Consider the following 22,075-nt stretch of genomic DNA (forward strand, 5'->3'; position numbering starts at 1 on the left):
GCTGACAGGGACCTCATGAGGACCTGATGGGGGGGCTGACAGGGACCTCATGAGGACCTGATGGGGGGGGCTGACAGGGACCTCATGAGGACCTGATGGGGGGGCTGACAGGGACCTCATGAGGACCTGATGGGGGGGGGGCTGACAGGGACCTCATGAGGACCTGATATGGGGGGGGGCTGACAGGGACCTCATGAGGACCTGATGCGGGGGGGGCTGACAGGGACCTCATGAGGACCTGATGGGGGGGGGCCCTCACGGGGGCCTCACGGGGACCTCACGGGGGCCTGACGGGGACCTCACGCGGGCCTGAAGGGGGGCTCATGGGGCCTGACGGGGGCCTGACGGGGGCCTGACGGGGACCTCACGGGGCCTGACGGGGACCTCACGGGGCCTAACGGGGACCTCACGGGGACCTCACGGGGGCCTCACGGGGGCCTCACGGGGCCTGACGGGGGCCTCACGGGGGCCTGACGGGGACCTCACGGGGACCTCACGGGGCCTCACGGGGCCTGACGGGGACCTCACGGGGCCTGACGGGGACCTCACGGGGACCTCACGGGACCTCACGGGGCCTGACGGGGACCTCACGGGGCCTGACGGGGACCTCACGGGGCCTAACGGGGACCTCACGGGGACCTCACGGGGGCCTCACGGGGGCCTCACGGGGCCTGACGGGGACCTCACGGGGCCTGACGGGGACCTCACGGGGACCTCACGGGGCCTGACGGGGACCTCACGGGGCCTGACGGGGACCTCACGGGGGCCTGACGGGGACCTCACGGGGCCTGAAGGGGGGCTCACTAGGACCTCACGGGGGCCAGACGGGGCCTGCGGCGCCGCCCGCACGCCCCGTTCGCTTGCTCTCCGCCGCGCGCCGCGCTCATCCGCGCGTGGCCCCGCGCCCCACCGGGGAGCTCACCTGGAAAGCGGTCAAGGTGAAAGGCCTGTGAGGTGCGGAGCCTCGGCCGGCCCTGCCGCCCCGCCCGCATCTGTCGTTCTGATGTCGGGCGGGGGAGCCCGGGGGCTGTTCCGCGTGGTGACAACGGGTCGCTCCCGGCGCCCGGCCCGCAGCCCCGCAGCCCCGCAGGCTCCACGCAGGCTCCACGCAGGCTCCGCAGCTCGTGTAGCCGCGTCAGCCAGGCCCGGCGGGGACGTGTGGCCCGGTTTCCGGGGGTGACGCCGCACAGCCGGCGGCTCGGGCCTCGCGCGTCCCGGGGCGGCAGGTGGAGCGCGCGGCAGGGCCCGGCTCCGGAAGGCGGAAGGCGGTAGGCGGTAGGCGGTGGTGCTGCGGCGGGTCGCTGAGGCGCGTCTGGGCCTCGGCGCGGGCCCTGGGCCGGTGCCGGCTGGGGCGGTCCGGCGTCGCTGTACCCCAGGCCTCCCTGCCCTCGGTCTTCCCTCCTCGCCCGCCCGCCCCCCCGGCCCCCTCAGCCTGGCGTGTAGGAGCCTCGCGCCGCGAGACCTTCTGTGGCCGCGGCCCGCGCTGAGCGGGGCCGACGCAGGGCAGACGCCGGACTCGCGCCCCCTTGGTCCCTCGTCGGCGGCTTCGGGGCGGGGCGCCGCCGCCATGGTGGGCCGTGGTGGGGACACTGGCCGCGAATGTCCGTTGCCACCCGCTGTCGCGTCTTGGGCAGACCGAGGCCAGGAGCGGGGTTCGGGGATCGCATGCGTGTGTTTGGATTTTTTTTGAAGCCACGAGACTGGCAGCGTTGCCGTGCACGTGTCGCTTCCCGCGTCGGCTGCGGAGGCCTCGGCCGCCCCGTCCTGCGCAGCCCCCGCGGCTCCAGCGCGTTCCTGTTCCGTCCGCTGTAGTAGGTCCCGAGTGGCGGGGACTGCGCCGCGGCGGGTGTCGGTTCGGGGTTCGCCGCCGCGCTGCTCGGCCCCGCAGCGGGAGCTTCTGCCTCCCGGGTACCAGCTTCCCTCAGTTACGCATTTGGGCGACAGCTTCTCCCGACCCGGGGCTTGTCCCTTCAGTTTCTCGACGGTGTATCTCAGAGGGAAACATTCATATTTTAATGATGTTCTGTTTTTTTCGATTTTTCTCCTCACTGACTCATTCATACCTTTTGTGTCATTTGTGTGAGATCTTTGCCCGACTCAGGGCTCTGAAGACTTTCTCTCATATTTTCTTCTAGGACTTTTACGCTGTAAGTTTTACAGTGGATGTCTGATCCCTTTAAGTCCATGTTTTGTATATGATGTGAGATTCTTCTTATGCTTATGTTTAATATGTCTGGTTTCAGGATTATCCGTTGTTGAGAAGATTTTCCTGTGGCCACTGAATGATGCCTGCACAGTTGTCAAAAAGCAACGGACCCACATATATGAGTGGACGTATTTCTGAATTCTCTTCTACTCACTCATCCTCTGTTTCACTTCCTAGGTCCGAAAGACAGGGTCTCGATTATTCTAGCTTCACCCCACGTGTTGAATGAGGTAGTGTAAGTCCTCCAACTTTACTCTTCTTTTTCAAAAAAATGTTTTTAGTAATCTTAGTCCTACCCTTTACCATGCAAAATTTAGCGTTAACCCGTCAATTTCTACAGCCGTGCTGTAGAACGTTTAATGCTGAAATTGCATTACATTTATTTATTTATTTTTATTTTTTGAATTTAAAGATTAATTTGGAGATGTGTAATTTGTGTCTTCCAATCCTTGAAAAAAACTATACCTTTTAAAAAATTTCCCATGTTATTACTTTATAATTTTTACTGCATAAATGTTAAAACTATTTTTATGACATTTATCCCCACATATTTAATATGTTTTGCTATTATAAATGGAATTTTAAATTTCAATTTGCAATTGTTAATTGCAAATAAACATATATATAATTTTTTTTTTCTGTATTAAGCAGAGTCCTGCTCTTTTTATAAGGCAACTTACTAGTTCTAGTAAGTTTTATGGAGTTTCTTTGGGAATCAGTACATAACCAGTTGTGCTGTCTGTGAATTATTACTGTTTCATTTCTGTCTTTTGGAACAATGTATCCTTTATTTATTTTCCTTCTTTATTTTACTAGCTAGACTGTCCAGCACTATGTTAAATAAAAGTGGCAAGACTGTACATTCTTACTGTACATTCACTCTTAGGAGAAATCATCAAGTGGTTAATTATTAAGACCGATTTTAGCTGTAAGCTATTTCTAGATCATCTTTGTCAGATTGAGATTGTTCCCCTCTATTACTAGTCTGCAGAAGGTTTTTATTATGATGTTGAATTTGGTCAAATGCTTTTTCATCATCTGCTTCGTGCAGATGGTAGGATAGAGGGTTATCTCTTCTCCTCCTCCTCAAGAGAGACACTTTTTGTTTCTACTACTGCCACCTGTCACCCTCCCATCCAACCTGGAGCGAAAGCATTTGCTCACCTTCCTGCAGTGCTTTTGCTTCCTGTGTTTTTCACAGGAGTGACGCTGAGGGCTGCGTTGTATGCCTATTGACTGAATTTTTAACTGTGGTGCTAAGGACATTTATGGAGTGACTTCCCATTGACAGAAGCAGTATTTATGTATAACTCATTTCCATTTGAGTCTGGATGGATCCCGAGGGACCTGGTGACAAGAGCATCTATCTAAAAATATTTTTAATTTAAAAAAATTGTATCAATATTTATAAATAGATTTTACGAAATTCCAGAGATAAGTTTTCTAGAATTCTCTGTCTCTATATAATTGTGACATTATACATACCTTGTAAGACTATTAAAACTGACAGTGAAATGTATTTACCATCTGAGCACCCCCCCTTTCCCCTGTGTAGGGGGGCAGCATAACTTCTTCCTTGAAGTAACATAGCTGCTTTCCCTTCTTTATCTGTTCTGAACCCTCCACCAAGCTAACCTGACACATTTTATACTTCCCTGATGCAGCAGCTATAAATATCTTTCCTGCACTTCTCTATCAACAAAATCAGTGTTTTAAAAATTCATCATTTGAAGAATTATTTAAACCATTTAGTCCTACGTGCTGTACTTAGAGATAATAATTATGACTTCCAATTAATTATCTAAAGCAGGCAGACAGTCAAACAATACAAACAAAAAAACTCACTAATGCCTTTCTGTCAATGTGTCAAATAGAAGGACTCTGCATTTAGCTTGTTCTGCTGAGTATCCAGGTTGGAACAAGAATGCTTGATGGCTCAGTAATTTTCTTTTTGATGATACCAAAATTTATTTAAATTGCTAGTACTATTTTTATTATTTTGCTATTGATGTTATTGTGAAAAATGCTTAAGAGTACAAAACTGGCTTTATTCCATTTTGTTTAACTTTATGCTCATGTGTATCCATACTCATAAAGATAACTGTGATGAGGATGCTGGTGACAGAGTGTAGCAATATAATCTTTGGAATTTAGTGTTTAGAAGTGCCTCACATGGTGTATTACATTTTCCATATAAGCATTTCCCTGGATGTCATTCCTAATTTCTACCAAAGATTTTATTTTTGAAGTAGCGTCATATAGTATGGCACTGAAGTGGTACCAAGTAGCCTTAGAAACCTTTTTATACTTTATCATGAATTATGCCTTCATCCAGATTTATCACTGGTACGAAAGTGCTCTTCTACCTTACAAAATTTTTATCATGTAAATATATAACTTTAATTTGGTTAATGAAGATGAATCGTATGACAGAAAAAAAAGTGCAGTGGTTTTACAATGGCTGATATTTACACTTTCATTTTTATTCTCCTCAGATATGGAAGTATCCTCGTGATTAATAATTTGGGTAGGCTACTTGTGTTTCCATAACCATGGCTGAAATGCTTTAGAAATAAGCTAAAAAATAAATAATGAGATACTTTCTTTGAAAATATTTGAGAACAAAGTTAAGTCAATAGAATTCCTGACTGGCTATAGTAATCTTCCTAATGTAACTCAGCCTGAACTAAAAAATTCAGTAATTGGGGAAAATTGCATGCTTCATTAGTGGTTTTCCTTAATTTGATCTTTTCATCTTCCTTTTGGAGGACACTAAGCACCAGAGTTTGAAATCTTCACCATGTGTGGCTCTTTGATCCTTCTCTTATTAGTTAGTGTTTTACTTCTGGACATAATCCCCATTAATTTAGTTAAATATATATTTGAATTGTTGATATAAGTATTAAAATTATGCTCAGGATATGGATTCAAGGAAATTAAAATTAAATATAATTATCAGTAGTTAGAATAATTGAATTATTTTAACAGTAATATTGTATGTATCATTATTTGTTGTTTTATAACAAAAATGTAAAACTTAGAAGCTTACAGCAGTATACATTTATCATCTTCTAGTTTCTATGGGTAAGAAATTGGGCATGGCTCAGATGGGCCCTCTGTTTCATAGTCTTTCACAAGGCCCGAATCATGATCTGTGGTCTCATCTGAAGGGGTTGAGTGGGGAAGAATACAACACATCCATTCTCAATCAGTAGGTCTTCATAGCATGGAGTTCCTTGCCAGTATCAAACTGAGGTTTTCATATCCTCATTGGCTTTTGGCCAGTGACTTCCCTTAGTTTCTTGCCATGTTGGCCTCTTCAGTATGGCAGCTTGCTTCATCACTGTGTGCAAGCAAAGAAACAATAGAGAGTCTACTAGCAATACAAGTTCACAATCTTTAGCCTACTCATGGAAATGACATCCTATCCATGTTGCCAGGTTTTTTTTTTTAATTAATTAATTAATGAGAGGTAGAGCATGAACAGGGGAAAGGGCAGAGGAAGAGGGAGAAGCAGATTCCCTGTTGAGCAGGGCTTAATCCCAGGACCCTGGATCATGACCCAAGCTGAAGGCAGATGCTTAACTGCTGAGCCACCCAGGCACCTCATGTTGCTGGTTGTTACTTAAGAGGGAAGTTATTCATAGGGAAGGAATGAATACTAGGCTGTGGAGCCCATCATAGAGGCCACATACTAGTTGAAATTAATCATTTGTTACACAAACCAGGTATTGTATGAATCTTTTGTTAGATTATAATTTTTTATCCTAAAATAAGTTGCTTTGAAGAATATGAAAATCATACACTATTTATCTTTTTTTTATCACATCACCAGAATTTGTTCTCAGCCAAATTTCTTTTTATTTCAAATTGTATCATAATTTATGACCTCCTCCCCAAACATGGTGTTAGAAATACAGACCTAGACTGTTATTAGGAACTTAATGGAAGAGGTATCACATAGAGGTCAAGGTATGATTTTATTCATAATCTCTTTCTACCGATTGCTACACATCTCTGAGACTCATTCCTTCTCTTTCAAATGGAGATTGCAGTGCCATCCTATTTGCTAGTTTTGGAGGTTTACATAAAATGATAAATTTAAAGCATTTAATATAGTACTGGTATGCATTAGGTACTACATGAGTGGGCTTTATCAGTAATATGTATATCATTACTTAAAGAATGAGAAATCCTTCCTACTGAGGAAAAACTATTAGTTCACTCTTAGTAAACTTGAGTTGTTGTTTTCTTATTGGGGGTTACTTGGCTTGTTTAAAGTTGTATTTAAGTGAAAATAGAATTTAACTGACTCTTTGCTACTGAATTGGGATCTATAAAGGAGCCATGATTTATGGAAAAGCTTCCATAGATCAATCACTGTGATTAAATTAATATTGTTAAATGTCCACATTATCCAAAGTGATGTACAGTTTCAGTGCAGTCTCTATAAAAATCCCAGTAGCATTTTTGCAAACACAGGGAAAAAAATCTTGAAATTTGTGTAGGACCACAAAAGATTCTGAACAGCCAAAGCAATCTTGAGAAAGAAGACAAAAGAAGGAGGTATCACATTACCTGATTTCAAACTTTATTACAAAACTATAGTAATCAGAACAGTATGGAACTGTCATAGAAACAAATAGAGCAATGGAACAAAATAGCCCAGAAATAAACTGACACTTAGAAAGTCAACTGTCTCTGACAAAAGTGTCAGGAATACACAATGGGCAAAGGGTAGTCTCTTCAATAACAGGTGATGGGAAAATTGAATCTCTGTATGAAAAAGAATGAAATTTAACCTTGTCTTATACCCTATGAAAAGATCAATTCAAATGGATTAAAGACTTGAATTTAAAACCTGAAACTGGGGATCCCTGGGTGGCTCAGTGGTTTGGTGCTTGCCTTCGGCCCATGGCATGATCCTGGAGTCCTGGGATGGAGTCCCGTGTCGGGCTCCCCGCATGGAGCCTGCTCCTCCTCTGCCTGTGTCTCTGCCTCTCTCTCTTTCTCTCTCTCTCTGTGTCTCTCATGAATAAATAAATAAAATCTTTAAAAAAAAAAACTGTAAAACTCCTAGGAGAAAACATAGGGAAGAAGCTTTTTTTTTTTTTTTTTAAGATTTTATTTATTTATTCATGAGAGACAGAGAGAAACAGAGACATAGGCAGAGGGAGAAGCAGGCTCCATGCAGGGAGCCCGATGTGGGACTCGATCCTGGGACTCTGGAATCATGCCCTGAGCCGAAGGCAGGCGCTCAGCCGCTGAGCCACCCAGGTGTCCCAGGAAAGAAGCTTTTTGATGTTGATTTGGCAATAACTTATTGCATGTGACACCAAAAACACATGCAACAAAAGTAAAAATAAACATGTGGGACAGTGTCACTATCTAAAAGGTTTCTGCCCAACAAAGGAAACCATTAACGAATGAATTTTAGGCCTTTAGTTTATATGTTACATGTTTTTAAAAAAATCAATAGAAAATAATAGAGACAGTATTTTGACAACTAGCCAAAATTATATTACCCAGAAAAAAATTCATAGGAATTAAAGGTACAAGTAGAAATTTTTATTTTTGTAACCTGTGGGGGAATAAACATTGTTAGAGACTATCACAGACATTAGTATTTTGCTCAATAAATGGTGGTTAACCGTAAATCCCTCTGAAAGCTTAATTTACCATGGAGGATAATTTCTGTTACTGTGATAGTCCTGAGGCTGTCAGTTATTGCCAAATAGCTTGTGAATGAACTGAACCTGGCATTTAGTGCAAGTTCAGAGAGTGAACATCTTTTAAAACCCACTTCATACAATGCCTGAAGTTTTGAGTATTGACTTGATTGATAGAAATCCAACAACTATCTTAGTGAATGCCCCATTCACAGAACGCTTTATATCAGAGGAGTACATTGATTTACAGGCCATATAGAAAAAAATACAAATAGGAGCAGTTCTGTAAATTGAGAAAGTAAATTCCATATCTAGAGTAGAAGACCAAGAGAATTTTATTTGAATATCTGAAACCCTTTATGAGCACATCTTATTTGGGATTGGTGTCCTTATATTAATTTACCACAGTGTTTGTAAGTATAGGCTGTGCTGTCAATTTTGAGAGAGAAGTGAATGTCATATATATAATATTTTGCAAATACAAAAGTTGTTTAATTTCTTTAACTTTTTTTTTTTTTATTTGGGGGGAGGAAGGTCATAGGGAGAGGAAGAGAGAGAATCTTAATTAAGCACACAGTGCTCAGTCTCCCGACCTGTGAGATCACAACCTCAGGTGAAATAAGAAGTCAGATGTTTTTTTTTTTTAATTTTTATTTATTTATGATAGTCACACAGAGAGAGAGAGAGAGAGAGAGAGGCAGAGACATAGGCAGAGGGAGAAGCAGGCTCCATGCAGGGAGCTCGACATGGGATTCGATCCTGGGTCTCCAGGATCGCGCCCTGGGCCAAAGACAGGCACTAAACCGCTGTGCCACCCAGGGATCCCCAAGAAGTCAGATGCTTAACTGACTGAGCCCACCAGGCTCCCCAATGCATTTTAATTTCTACCTGTAGACTTGTTCCATTCCACTATTTTCCCTCTGGTTGGGCCATAAGATTTATAGTTCCAGGGAAGGAGATACTAGATGTCACCCAGCATGGAGAGTCTGTTTTGATTTTCGAGTTGGCTTTCTTGACCTTCTAGCATGACAGAGCCATGAATGCCATGGCATGCATAGATATAAAAGGGTTTTCCATGTTTTTAATCCCCTGTGACATATCAATAACCAGGACAGACAGATTAGACTATAGAGTTTCATATCTGTGTCTAGATCAGATGAGAAGGTGGGAGCTCACAATCCTGCCTCTGTGGGTGTAGGAAAGAGGTGAGGCAAAAATAGGGGGAGCGAGCAGCCAGACATGTGGCCCTGTGTCTCCTCTTCCTACCATAAGTTCTGAAAGAGAACACATATTAGAAAAATGAAGGAGAAAGCCAAAGGCTGAGGCCTACTGAGGCTTCTTTATTTAGCAATAAAAGAAGCACTGCATGCTACCCAGAACAGTCCCGTCAAAGTAAATTGTGAGGATTTTTTCAGAGTGCAGCCTTATTTATAGCTCTCCCATGCCACTGTGAGATCCCCAGAGCAGGGCGCAAGTCCGAAACTGCCACGACAGAGCCCAGGAGTCTGTTGAGACTCTTCCTAGACAGTTTGCTGAAGACGATGCCAAGGCCAGGCAAAAGGGGCTGGACAATCCAGGAGGCAGCAGAGATTGTTCTGTTCTGGATCCAGACCTCAAGAGGATTAGACACCTGTTGACTCACTTGAGTCTGCAGGGAAGCTGATTTGACCCTTCCTATGAAGACTGAGAAGACACTGTGAGGTGTCCCCAGGCTCCAGCTTCTGGAGCAAGCCTTGACAGGATGCCGAGGGAGAGCACCAGCAGTCCTGCAGCCCTCCAGCTGTGGAACAGTCCAGAACAGGGACTGCCAGAGCATTCCAAGAGTCCGTGTCCCTGTCATTGCACTCGGCTCACATACCAATTGGGCAGCACCTTGAGGAGGAAGAGGGGAAGGCCAGACCCTGAAAATTCTGAGCATTGATTCATAGGCATACGGGTAAAGACTGCATTCAGCTGTTTAAATTATTTAATCTGGCTAGAGTTACCTCATTACCATAAAATTTAATTTTCCACCAACTGATGGCTCCAGCTTGGGATAATAAAGCTAGTTGTAGGGAAATAGGATATATATATATATATATATATATATATATATATATATATATCTCCTATTATATATATATATATATTTTTTTTTTTTGCTGGCATGTGTGGGCACATCTGAGACCTCATTCTAATATTTTTCTTTGTCGTTTTTATAGTTAAATTATTCAAAATATATTTATTGTATTGTGATAAAAACTGTGGCCAGTAGGTTACATGGATACACCCAAAGTCCCTAAGAAACAAGGAGAATCCTTGGAATTTTTTTAAGGATTTATTTATTTATTTGAGAGAGAGAGTGTGCGTGCATGAGCAGGGGGGACAGACAGGAGGTAGGGAGAGTGAGAAAGAGGGAGAGAGAAACAGACTCCCTGCTGAGTACAGAGCCCAAAGCAGGACCTGAGATCATGACCTGAGCTGAAATCAAGAGTTGGGCACTTAACCAGCTGAGCCACCAAGACACCCTTCCTTTTGAATTCTTTGCTTCACCTCTCCCCACGCCTCAGTACATCTTCAGGAAGACTTTAATGGAGAAGAACACAGTAAACATTTATTAGTTGCTGCCTCACAGCTACAGAACTCTGAACACTCCTGGTTGGTGAGCAGAAGTATCAGGAAAGGAAAGTACTTGAGGTTTTGCGGTTATTTTTCTTCCATTAAGAAAATAGAGACAGATTTTGGTTTCTTTTAAAATCTATATTCCTTTTTTTCCTCTCTCTCCTATTCACAAAGCCTGGTTTAGCACTTTGAATTAAATATTTATTGAACTCCTATTGTACAGACATTGAAGTAGGATCTCAGAGAAATGCGCAGCCCTTCCCCACAAGGAACCGATAGTCTATGAGGAAAGAAAAAAACTTATTAAGCTTATTTATAAGCCTCTGAAAAGGTTCTAAAAAGAAAAATAGGTCTTGGAAGCAAATTGTATCTCCTTCCCTCTGCTTATATCCTCATCTACAATTACCTGCTTTATCAAGTACCTGGCACCTTCATTTGTAAGTTGACTCATAGTTGAGGCTTAGTTTCAGTTGGCTCATATGAGCTTTCTTTTTCTAATGCCTGTGACACACACACATGCACACACATTCTTTGGTACATTCTTATTTTCTTAGACTTGCTTATTCCAGTACAACCTGTTGCCAGTACCTTATTGCTACTTCAACCTAACAGACTTAGAGGTTAGGAATGCAGACACTGCAGCCAGTTGGCTTGCTTCAGATGAGATTCCCGCCCTGTGCCCCCTTTCTGGCTGTGGGAATTAAACACTGGCTCATGGACTCATACATAGTTGAAGGAATTAATACATTTAGTTAGTGAATTAATGAATTCATAGGCATCCCTGTATTAATGCTGAAGCCCTTGCCATAATGTCTAGACCCATCATAAACAATACATTTCCTTATTTTCATCTATCCATTCTTCCCTCCCTCCTGCCTTTTCATCATTAATTGATTTCCATGTTTAATTAGCCAGCATGTGTTTAAGAACCATGATCACCCAGCAAACTCATGATGTTCTTATCCTCTGGAAGGAAATGTAATGTATGGTTTTGATACTGGATGAAGGAGAAGTGGAAAAAAGAAAGTCCCATAATATATACCTTTCCTTAATCAAATTTTGAAACTCTCCCGAAATTTTTTTTTAATGAAGTTTTAGTTTAGTCTGTTGTCCTCAATTTCTGAGTTCAGATTATGTGCTTCTTTCCAACATTAATATTCTTATTTTGTAGTAGTATTTTTAAGCATAAAGAACATCTTTCCTCTGCTGTGCTACATAAGGCCCTAGTCCTGTTTGAGCTGAATCATAGTATCCTCTGAAGTGAATGTGCCCACATCCCCAAGGTCAGGGCGAGTGCCTTCGATAGCCTCTGCCTTCCAGCAGGTCCTGTGGAATCCCCTAACGTTTCCGTGGAGACCTAGCAGTCTCCACTCCTGGTCTCTTTCAGATAGAGAAGCTGTCTGATTTTAATAACCACACACAATTTTCATGCTCCAAGTCCAGCTTGATTCTGAATTTCCATCATAGCTACAGGTCAAAGCTGCCCCCACCCTGACCAGTGGGATGGAGTTGTGTTGGTGAATCAGCAGCCTAGCTGGCTGTCTGCTGTCCTCACTCTGTGCTCTCGGCTTCTGCTGAGCCACTTAGGGGCAGAGTGGTTGTACTAATTCAGCCAGCTGTGGGGCTCTAATATGGCAGGTCCCAAATGCTAGTTCTGCATGAACCCCTGATCCCTGTAGCTTTCATGGGTGACACACTCATAAACTCCTGAAATTCTCTCCTGTCTTTAAGCTGGTCCTGTGCACAGAAGACCCCTGACCATATCTTGTTTCTGTAATCTCCTTGCCTCAGCGCTCTACCCTATGGGGCAAGGATGCCACCGAAAGGCTCAGGCTAACTTTTGTTTTCTCCAGGTAGCTGATGGGAACTTCACACTTACTTTTCTTAGCAAAGAAAGGATGACCAGACTTAATCTCTCCTTGCCCTCTTTCCTTACCCTGCCCATGATGGCTGCCCCATGCTGTATATGTTTTCAGATTTCTTCAGACATGTGCCAGCCCCCAGGCCCAGGGACACTAGACAGGCCCTCAGAGCACTCTGTATGTGAGTACCAGGGTGGACTCAGGCTCTTGCAGCTCAACTGGCCAACAGGTGCAATGAGAAGCTATCCCTCTTCCTCCCAGACACTCCCTTGTATCTCAATGGCTATCTTGGAGACCCCATCAGTGGCCTGGGGGGTCGGAGAGGAGACTTCTTCTCTGCTCTCCCAAAGTTAGGACCAGACACCTCACCTCTTAGCTAGTCTTGGAGGAGGCTGATGGCAGCTCTTTTCAGCTGCTCTCCTTAGAAGACCTGCTTTTGCTGAAATGCCCAGGGAGCATTATAGTATACATGTATGTATACTATATAATTATATATACATATATGTATATATAATTATATATACATACATACATAATTATATGTATGTATACATAGTATACATACATATAATTACAGTATTACAATACTGTGTAAGTATTAACAGACTGCTGGCACAAGCCCTGTTACCTGAATGGCATATTTGATTTGGTTTTAATTAATATTTAATGTTAATTTTGATTCATAGGTACAGAAACTTCACATTTTTTATGGTTTTGAATTAAATTTATTTTTCATTTTCATTTTGTTCATGGCAGTGTTCATGTCATTTCTACATCTGGCTGTATGTCACTCCTTAATGATGTCTGCCCTGTCTTAATGAACGTTCGTTTTGTAGGGATTTGGGTTTTTATATATAACTTGCAGGCATAATTCCTTTAGCAAGTAGGATCTTGGCATCCACAAAATTCTCATTAATGAAAATCCTACAAAATGAGAGAAGAGCTTAAAAGTAAGTTCTCAAATAGTATTTACTTGTTATAATCTAAATCTGCTGTTAAATCTGCCCTGGTCAATTATAGCTTAGCTCTAGTTGATCTCAATAATGGAAATACCAACTCACTTACCTTGTTTAGAAATCTTAAATCTCAATCTCCATTGTAATCTTACAACCAAAATTATAGTAATATTGCTACTATACTTTCATTTGATATTTTATTTTATTTTGATCAAGTAGAGAAAACTCTATATTTGGGCTGCATTGCAGAGTCCTCTTTAGAATGAGACCTGGGGATTTCTAGCAAGATCCTTGACATTTGCCCATTAAAACTGCATCTTGGATATGATTCAAAGTAGCTTAGCCTCAACCAGCAATAGCTCATCATTTGCTGTGTAGCTTCCTCTTTCCACCTGGCCAGGTGCCATTCATTTTGCTTTTTCACATGTACGATGTAGTTCTCCATCCCATGAGACTAGGTGCTGTCACTACTGCTTGCAAACTTTAAGATAAATTTTAGAAGGATCTGCCTGTCACAGAACTATTTACATTAGCCATCCATTATAGTGTTACTACATCTATCAGCAATATCTCACCATGTGGACTTGAACTACCATTGTCTACCATGTCTTTTTTATTTACTTTAAAGATTTTATTTATTTATTAATGAGAGACACAGAGGCAGAGACACAGGCAGAGGGAGAAGCAGGCTCCATGCAGGGAGCCTGATGTGGGACTTGATCCCGGGACTCCAGGATCAAGCCCTGAGCCGAAGGCAGGTGCCCAACCGCTGAGCTACCCAGCGTCCCTACCACGTCTTTTAATTAAATGCATGTCCACTGGGAACTCAAGTGTTCTGCAATGTCAAGATGTCTTTGCTCCTATGTATGAAATTTCTGGTTGTTCTCTGTAGATACACAGAAATGCATTCTGTTTCAACGTATAGACACATTTTACACATTTTACTCACATTTTAAAATTTGCATTGGCATAATTTTATTTTATTTTATTTTTTTCATTGGCACAATTTTAAATGTTTTAGATAGCACCTAATTGAACTTTGAAATATTTGACTTTCATCAGTGTTAAAATGGCATATGCTGGGATTGTAGATACACAAGATAAATAAAATACATAGGTGATGCGAATATATGTCAGGTACATAGCAAGCATAAATTTTAAAAAATCTAAAAATTATAAAAATAGCACAAATAGCCATTTTGTCATAGCTGTAATAGATTATACTTCTCAAATAATTATTCAAATTATTATGGGATTTACCTGGAGCAGTGAATAAGTGTGCCCATCAGTGACATGCAGGAAAGCGTGCAAATTACAGCTTCATTTGAAAGCCTTCTTAACATTTTGATTAAAACACTTATTTAAATGTTTGCTTTAAAACACATGTGGACTGTTCTACAAAGTGGATGCTGACATAAGATGAGGTTTATGTACCACCAAAAATATCAGTTGCTAGGGAAGTATTTGAAAATGCATGCCAGTTCATACAAGACCCAATTAATAGTAGAAATAGTTGAATAGACTTCCATAACAAGTGGTAGTGGATGAGAGTTATTCAGGCTATTAAAATGATAAATTAAAGAAGATACTTCAGATTGTAATGACATTCCAGGGTTTGGGTGGCTAAGGCAGAGCTATGCTATTTCATTTTATTCTAGAAGAATGTAGTACAAATGAGATTTTGGATTTCAGGAGTAAGACTTTTTGTCAACCTTGACTTCTCTTTGGATATGGAGAAAGCAAAAGGCAAAAAGGGCTCCACGAAGTGGGGGGGAGGGGGACTATCTGGCTGGCCAATCCCAACCTGTATTGGAAGAAGCCAAAGAGAAACAGCAGGCGTATGGTGAACCAAAGTTACCAGGAACCTCAGCAAGTGGGACCAAACGGAAGAGATCTATAAAAGAAGGCAAAGCTTCCTGTTCAGAAAAGACGGAACAAGAGAGTACAAGAGTAAGAATTCGAAAGAAATCCCAGTTCCTCCATTACCTTTGAAACTACCACCAGCCAACTTGCTTCACCAAGACATCCTGTGGGCCTGGTGCCAAGAACTCCAGCTGAGCACCAAAGGCCAGAAATTAGATGTATATAAGCGAACCTGCGAATATGCTTACCCAGATCAAAAGAAGAACTTTCCTGTCACCTCAGAGGAGCCCAAGATTCTCACCCAGACACAAAGAAGGTTGATGATGGACAAGGGGGAAATGTCTCTGGAAAGTCCTGGAACAAAGATACCTTCTGATGGAACCTACCCTCCTGAAGTGGCTGCCCCTCCTGAGGGGTCTGATGCTCTCCTGGAGGTGGTCAATACTGTTGTTGTGACCACTTTGGCCCCAGATTCCATGTTTGCCTCCTGGTCCAGAATTGCAGCCAGGGCTGGGAAGATGGAGACAGTGGCATCGCCACAGGAGGCCCATGGTGCCAAGTGGTGTGTGGTCCATGGGAGAAGTATGCCTGCAGGCACAGAAGGTTGGGTTCACCTGCAATTTCATGCAGGACAAACCTGGGTGCCTGAAAAGCGGGGGAGAGTATGCGCCCTCTTCTTGCTCCCCGCTTGTAACTTTCCACCCCCACAGCTGGAGGACAATATGCTGTGTCCCAAATGTGTTCGCAGGAATAAGGTGTTAATGAAAAGCCTCCAATGAGCTTTCAATAGCAGGAAAAGGGACACAGCTGTGATTATAATCAATGGTACAAAGAGAACTACAGTCAACTCCGTGGTGACACTGATGGCCGGACTGTAGGCTGCTCACACCCTCCATGCTGCCTGCTTACAGGGACACAGGCTAGTGCATTACAGATGTTACCCTCCAACCTCCACTGGGGCCTGTGGCTTCATGGGTTGAGATGCAGGAGCTCTTAGATTTTAAATTGGAAGAGCATTTCAGAAATTACCATTTCTTCTATTTAATAAGAAGAAAAAGTCATTCATGCTACCAAACGTTTACCCTTCTGAAATAGAAGTGACCTTAACTTCTTTTAAAGTGGGAACCTGAGCCTCGCCTAGCAGAGGGTTTGGGGGTGGGGGGTGGAGTGGAAAGTACAGGTGTGCTTCCACACTGGATTTCTCTGCAATTCCAACTCCTCCAGAGACCGCTACACCTTCTTAGGTTCGTGACTTCAGGCTGTTGAGTATTTTAAACCAAAGGGAAAGCTGTTATTCTTTCCCACTCCCAAAAACATACTCTTAATATAGAAAACATTTTTTGATGTTTTCTTAATAACCTGAGACCTCTATGGTATGTCTCTGGGATAATAATATGGAACACTTTGCGGGTATTATTTTTACTTGTAACTATCATGTGTGTTTCTACTGCTTAAAAATATTTAAGGGTACTTCTGAATCATAAATTCATAATGTATTGGATTTTAAATTGTATATAAAATCATCTATTGTATATAGGAGGCCATATGCATTGTGGGCAAATTCTTAATATTCTTAACTCAGAATTAAGCTAAAAATCATGGTTTTCTTTGGCATGATTCTTTTTTTAAAACCACTCAAATGAAGTATGAGTAACATTAAAAAAAAGCTATACGTTTAATGTATATAATTTGATGAGTTTGATTCATTTATAATTTTTTGTGTCCTTCCTAAATTTATAGTCCTGCAGTTCTTAGAAAAGATTTTTTTTTCACTCGTGTTCTTATGGCAGTTTCCAACATTGTTTTATTGTTGTGGATTTGGAGATTATGAAAAATTTTTCCCCCTCTCTAATGTACTGGAAGGAGTAGTAGAGTTAGAAAGTTTGTAACCATTAGGATATGGACAGATTTGGGCAGGAATCCTCAATAAATGTTAAAAATGTTAAAAAAAATAAATTCTGAAAAAGCCCAATTGTAGGGTTTTATTAAAGCCCATATCTGAGTGTGTATGTACTTTTAAGTGTTTTGTTTTGTTTTGTTTTTGTGTGTGTGTGTGTTTTGCTTTGTTTTGTTTTGTTTTGCGGTGGGGAGATGACAGATCAGGTTGCTTTGGCCCTATAAAGCAGGAAAAAAATTCCACTCAGAATTGAGTGATCATAGCAATTTATTGTTTGACTTATTTGAAAAGTCTGCAGGTATTGTGGGCTTCAAGCATGGTTTGATCAGGGTTCTATGACTTGTCTATGTGATTGCCTTCACTTTTCCTCTTTAAGAGGAAGCTTGATTCCAGGCATCTTCCATTATCATAAAACAAAGATTGCAACAATTCTGAATGTCACATTTCCAAGTACATCTACTGCAGAAAGGAACCTTCTTTTTCTTGTCACCAAACAGAAATACTCAGGTTTGCCTTTATTTGTCTATCTTAGGTTTTGCCCACATGTGTATTGTTCACTGAGGTCAATGAAATGACCTGCTTGGATTAGCTGAGACCTGGGTTGCTGACCATTTACTACCCTAGGTTTTGTCACAGTGTGGTGTTTAAGTCAATTCAACACAAAAGCCATGGCCCCTGAAAAATGGACTAGGAAAGGAATAAATGATGGAGAGATCCCTACAGTGTCTGCTCAGTGAGGGAATGTGAACTAGGAACCTAGAAAAATAAATAGGGGCCCTGTCATGTCAGCCTCAGCATAGTTTCCGGGCTTGTAGTTATGGGAGGACAGAAGGGATTTGGTCTATTTCCAAATTGACCTCTAAACTAAAGAACACATTTTTTACAGAATTAAGAAACATTCTAATAGTCCTAAGACTTGAAATAGAGCTGGAATTGCAAGGATTGCAAACATGGAGTAATGATAATGACCTGCAGTTCTAATTAATGTAATTAATTTGATTCCTGCCCCTCAGGTGCTGTCTCATCCTTATTCAGATGCCGGTGATCTCAGGGAAGACATCTTGATCCACTCCATTTAAGAAAGCAGCATCTCACCCAGCAATTCCAATTCACTTTCTCTGCTTGGTTTCTCCAACACAGCTGGACATTTCTAAAGTACTAGTTTATTTCAGTGTGTAGTGTTCATTTCTCTTTTGTAGAATATACGCTCCACAAGGGCAGGGACATTAGACTGTTTTGAACATTTGATTGTAGTAATGCTTTCATTGTCTAATAAATGCCTCAAGTAGAGATACATTACCACGTATCCTTTTATTACATTACAATAGCACTTTAAGTTTATAGGGATAGCCATTTTACTAAAGATTTTTAAGGAAGATAATGGAACAGAAAAGCATGCACATATCTTTCTGAGGATGTCACTGTCTGATGCTGTTCCTAATCTAAGACACTGCCAATTTCTTCTCTTCATCCAAGGGCAGTGTGTTAGTTGACTCTGGCTGCTGTAACAAAATACCGCAAACTGGAGGGCTTAAACAACAGAAATTTATTTTTTTGAGTTCTGGAGGCTGGAAGATCAAGGTTCTGGTCAAATCAGTTCCTGGTGAGGACTTTCTTCCTGACTAGCAGATGGCCACCTTCTTGCTTTGTCCGCACATAGTATTTCTTCAGTGCATGGGAGCAGAGAGAGAGAGGAGGCACGCACATGCAAGCTACCTGTCTGATGTCTCTTCCATTAAGGACACTGATCCTTTCAGTCAGGGCCCCATCCTTAGGACCTCATTTAACCTTACCTACCTCTTTCTTTCCTCCAAATACAGCTACCCTGGGTTAGGGGTCAACATATGAATTTGGAGTGGAGAGTTGGGAGATACAAACAGTCCATAACAGGCAGTTTACCTGTAGATCCAGTGTCTAGAAAGAAGTTGGGCTATCAAGCCTTAATTTTTAAAAAAAGATTTTATTTACTTATTCATAAGAGACACACAGAGAGAGAGAGAGAGAGAGAGAGAGAGAGGCAGAGACATAGGCAGAGGGAGAGGCAGGGTCGCTGGGGGGAGCCTGATGCGGGACTCAATCCCAGGACCCTGGGATCACAACCTGAGCCAAAGGCAGATGCTCAACCACTGAACCACCCAGGTGCCCCTCAAGCCTTAAACTCTATGTGATTTTACTAATCAGATCCTCTCATTATTGAAATGGGAGAGTTCATGAATACTTATTCCCCTTTATCTTTAAATGCCAAAATGAAAATAGATCAGAAGCTTAATTGACTTTTTAGCACTTAAGCAATGCATAATATAAACCTAGGACTCGACCCTGTCTAATGCAAATTGAAATTGGGTGGATCTAGCTTTTAAATGCACAAAATGGAAGCATTTGCTACTTTACGTATTGACTTATGTGAAGAGAACTTCTGATAGCCTATTACATTTATTTGTCATTAATCATCTTATTTCATGACAGCCTTTTAGAAAAATCTAGTTTAGGATCAGTCCATTGTGCTACATATGTGCACTCATATGTGCAATCAAGAGGGCAATGAAATAACCAAATCCTATCAGCAATTCTGCTGACCCATTAAACTGAGCACTGGAGATGGTGTTTAAGTTCCCCAAGCAGTATTTAACTATCTTCTCTGTAGTTAATACTGTCTACCCAGATCTCAATTAAGCAGCTTTGTTGTGTGGTGGAGAGAGCATGGCATTTGGAATTGGAAGGCCAAGGTCAGATTTTAGCTCCTCTGTAAACTATGTGAGGAAGTGGTTCAGTTTCCTCCATGCCTCAGATCCCAGTTGGTTCCTAGGAAACCCAACAAGTATTTGTTGGCTGAATGTAAAATCCTCATATATTTCTAGTAATGTCTTTTAAATGTAAACTTTTCATTTTTAGGATGCTTTCTTATGGCTTAATGTATAATCAGTACATCTAACTCAACATAAACTATGGTAAAGTTCATATGATCCATACAAAATATGTTATGGATACAAATAGAAGAGCCATTTTCACCACTGCATGTCACAAAGTATGTCTTTCTTTAAAAATAGATCCTTAAGTACTGATTCCAGGTGTTGGCTAATTTATCCTAGGATTTTAGGCTCACATTTAAAGTAGTATGACGACATTTAATTAGCTGATTTAAGAGGTTCATCGCTTTTCATTTTAATCAATAGCATACCTGCATACATACATACACCCACATGCACACACCAGTAATTTGGTCGCTCTCCAAATTACAATCATGCCTTATAATAAGCGTTAGAAACGAAGTTGTTTTTTGAGTTAATGGTTTTTCTGACACAACACAATTGATGTAATTGCAAATTATATTTTATAGTAGATGAAAAAATGCTCATTTTAATTTAGAAATCAACATTTGTTAAAAGTAGTAATCCACATTTAAAAATTTAACGCAATGCACATTTAATTTTCAAAACATTGCTCCAGGCAGTGGCTTGACATTTCTTATAATTTATCAGATTGCTTTTCAAAATTAAGCTAAAAATTAATTTACTATAGTAAATCCTTGAAAACACTATGAGTATCATCCCAAATGCCAACCGTCCTTAATAAACGCCTTTCTTCTTTTTCATCATCAGTGTCATACTTATTCTTAATTGCTTTTTAAGCTTATGTCATAATCTTAGCAGTTTAACTCAAATTAACATGATGGCTCAGATGGCAGCTTTAGCAAATGCTCAGAAAATGTACATAATACCATTTAAAACTACTGTGCTAGATACTAGATTTGGATTTTCTGTATAAAATATAATGTATTATATGCAAATATATTTCACATAGTAAAAAATATGAAGTTCCACTTGAGTGCATATGGTGTTACATTCAGTTCTTACATTTAGGATGCCAAGTTTTTCTGGGCACGTGATTTTCTCAATATTTAAAAAGTAGGGTACTGTAAGTCTCCATGCTTTTTGCTTCAGGGACTGATTCTTTGATTCATTGACTGGATCATTAATGCCAGTGTTTATAGCTGGTATTGTTTCTTAAGTTCTACTGTACCATTGAGAACTCATGCAAGTTCTCCCTTCCGTATGACAGTGACTTCCCTCATACCCTGAGCTCTTCAACCGTTATGGATTGTACCATGTATTTGACAAAATATGCCATTAATTGTTTATAGTTGTTTTTTTGGTTGTCCCCGACTAAATTGTGAGCCTTTAGTGAGCTGTGATCCGTTCCTGTATGTTGGTATAGAACAGAGCTTTACTTTATCCTTGTGTACACCTGGTGATAAGTCAGTATTTGGTGGTGATGATGGAATGTTACTTGCAGTTGGAGGCCTGATTCTACCCTGACTTAGTACTTTTGCCTCTTTTCCCTGGCATTAGATAGGCATTTCTACCATGGCTTATTTCTTTATCATTTGTTAGATTCATGCTTTCAGGATATCCAAAGAGGTTGAGTCAGTTCAGAGTTAGGTAATGACATTAGGAATGTGTTTCTTGATTTTTGAAATAACCTTCCCAGTATAGAGTCTAAGAAAAGATGACTATGTTTGAATCTTGCCAGTTTATTGTGACACACATATACTTTCAGAATTTAGACTGTCCTGAAGATTCATCTTTTATGTTTGATTGTGTGACTTTACATCACTTTGAAAGTGATATGATTCCATGGAATGCTAGAATAAGTGGAGAGCCCATTTAGAATTCAGTTGTATTAAGAGGCTTAAAATAAGGTTGCCATAGTTAAAAATCTGATCATGGAAATATCCAGATTTTCCATCATATCACAGAAAGTTTGTGCTGTCGCAGTTTGCATAAACATTCAAATATTAGCTCAGTTCTCAACCTGTATCACTCCCAGGGAGTTAAGTTCTAGGAATCTTCCTTCCATGAAAACCACAGATTGAAGTGTTCCCAAGCAGTCTCAGTGGTGATAATTCTGACACCTTTCCCTTCTTAGTGGATGGACTTGGGCCATTATGGCTCGAGTTAATTCCCTCTGAATCATTTTGGATGTTTTATTGGTAGTCGTCAGTACTCTCCTTTCCACTTTCA

At 41.4% G+C, this 22,075-nt stretch overlaps 1 protein-coding gene, 1 long non-coding RNA gene and 1 pseudogene across 4 annotated transcripts in view; all 3 read left to right on the forward strand.

Annotated features, from left to right (window-relative positions):
* Positions 1–22,075, forward strand: part of CTNND2 (catenin delta 2) — a 914,420-nt gene that overhangs the window by 65,862 nt on the left and 826,483 nt on the right. The window lies entirely within an intron of this gene.
* LOC140621900 (uncharacterized) lies at positions 1,915–18,353 on the forward strand. Its single transcript, XR_012021631.1, has 3 exons — positions 1,915–2,147; positions 2,244–2,436; positions 18,068–18,353. It is a non-coding gene; the product is annotated as an uncharacterized lncRNA (long non-coding RNA).
* LOC140622399 (developmental pluripotency-associated protein 4 pseudogene) lies at positions 15,142–17,087 on the forward strand (annotated as a pseudogene).

This window comes from Canis lupus, chromosome 31, assembly GCF_048164855.1.
Source record: "Canis lupus baileyi chromosome 31, mCanLup2.hap1, whole genome shotgun sequence".
Lineage (NCBI taxonomy): Eukaryota > Metazoa > Chordata > Mammalia > Carnivora > Canidae > Canis > Canis lupus.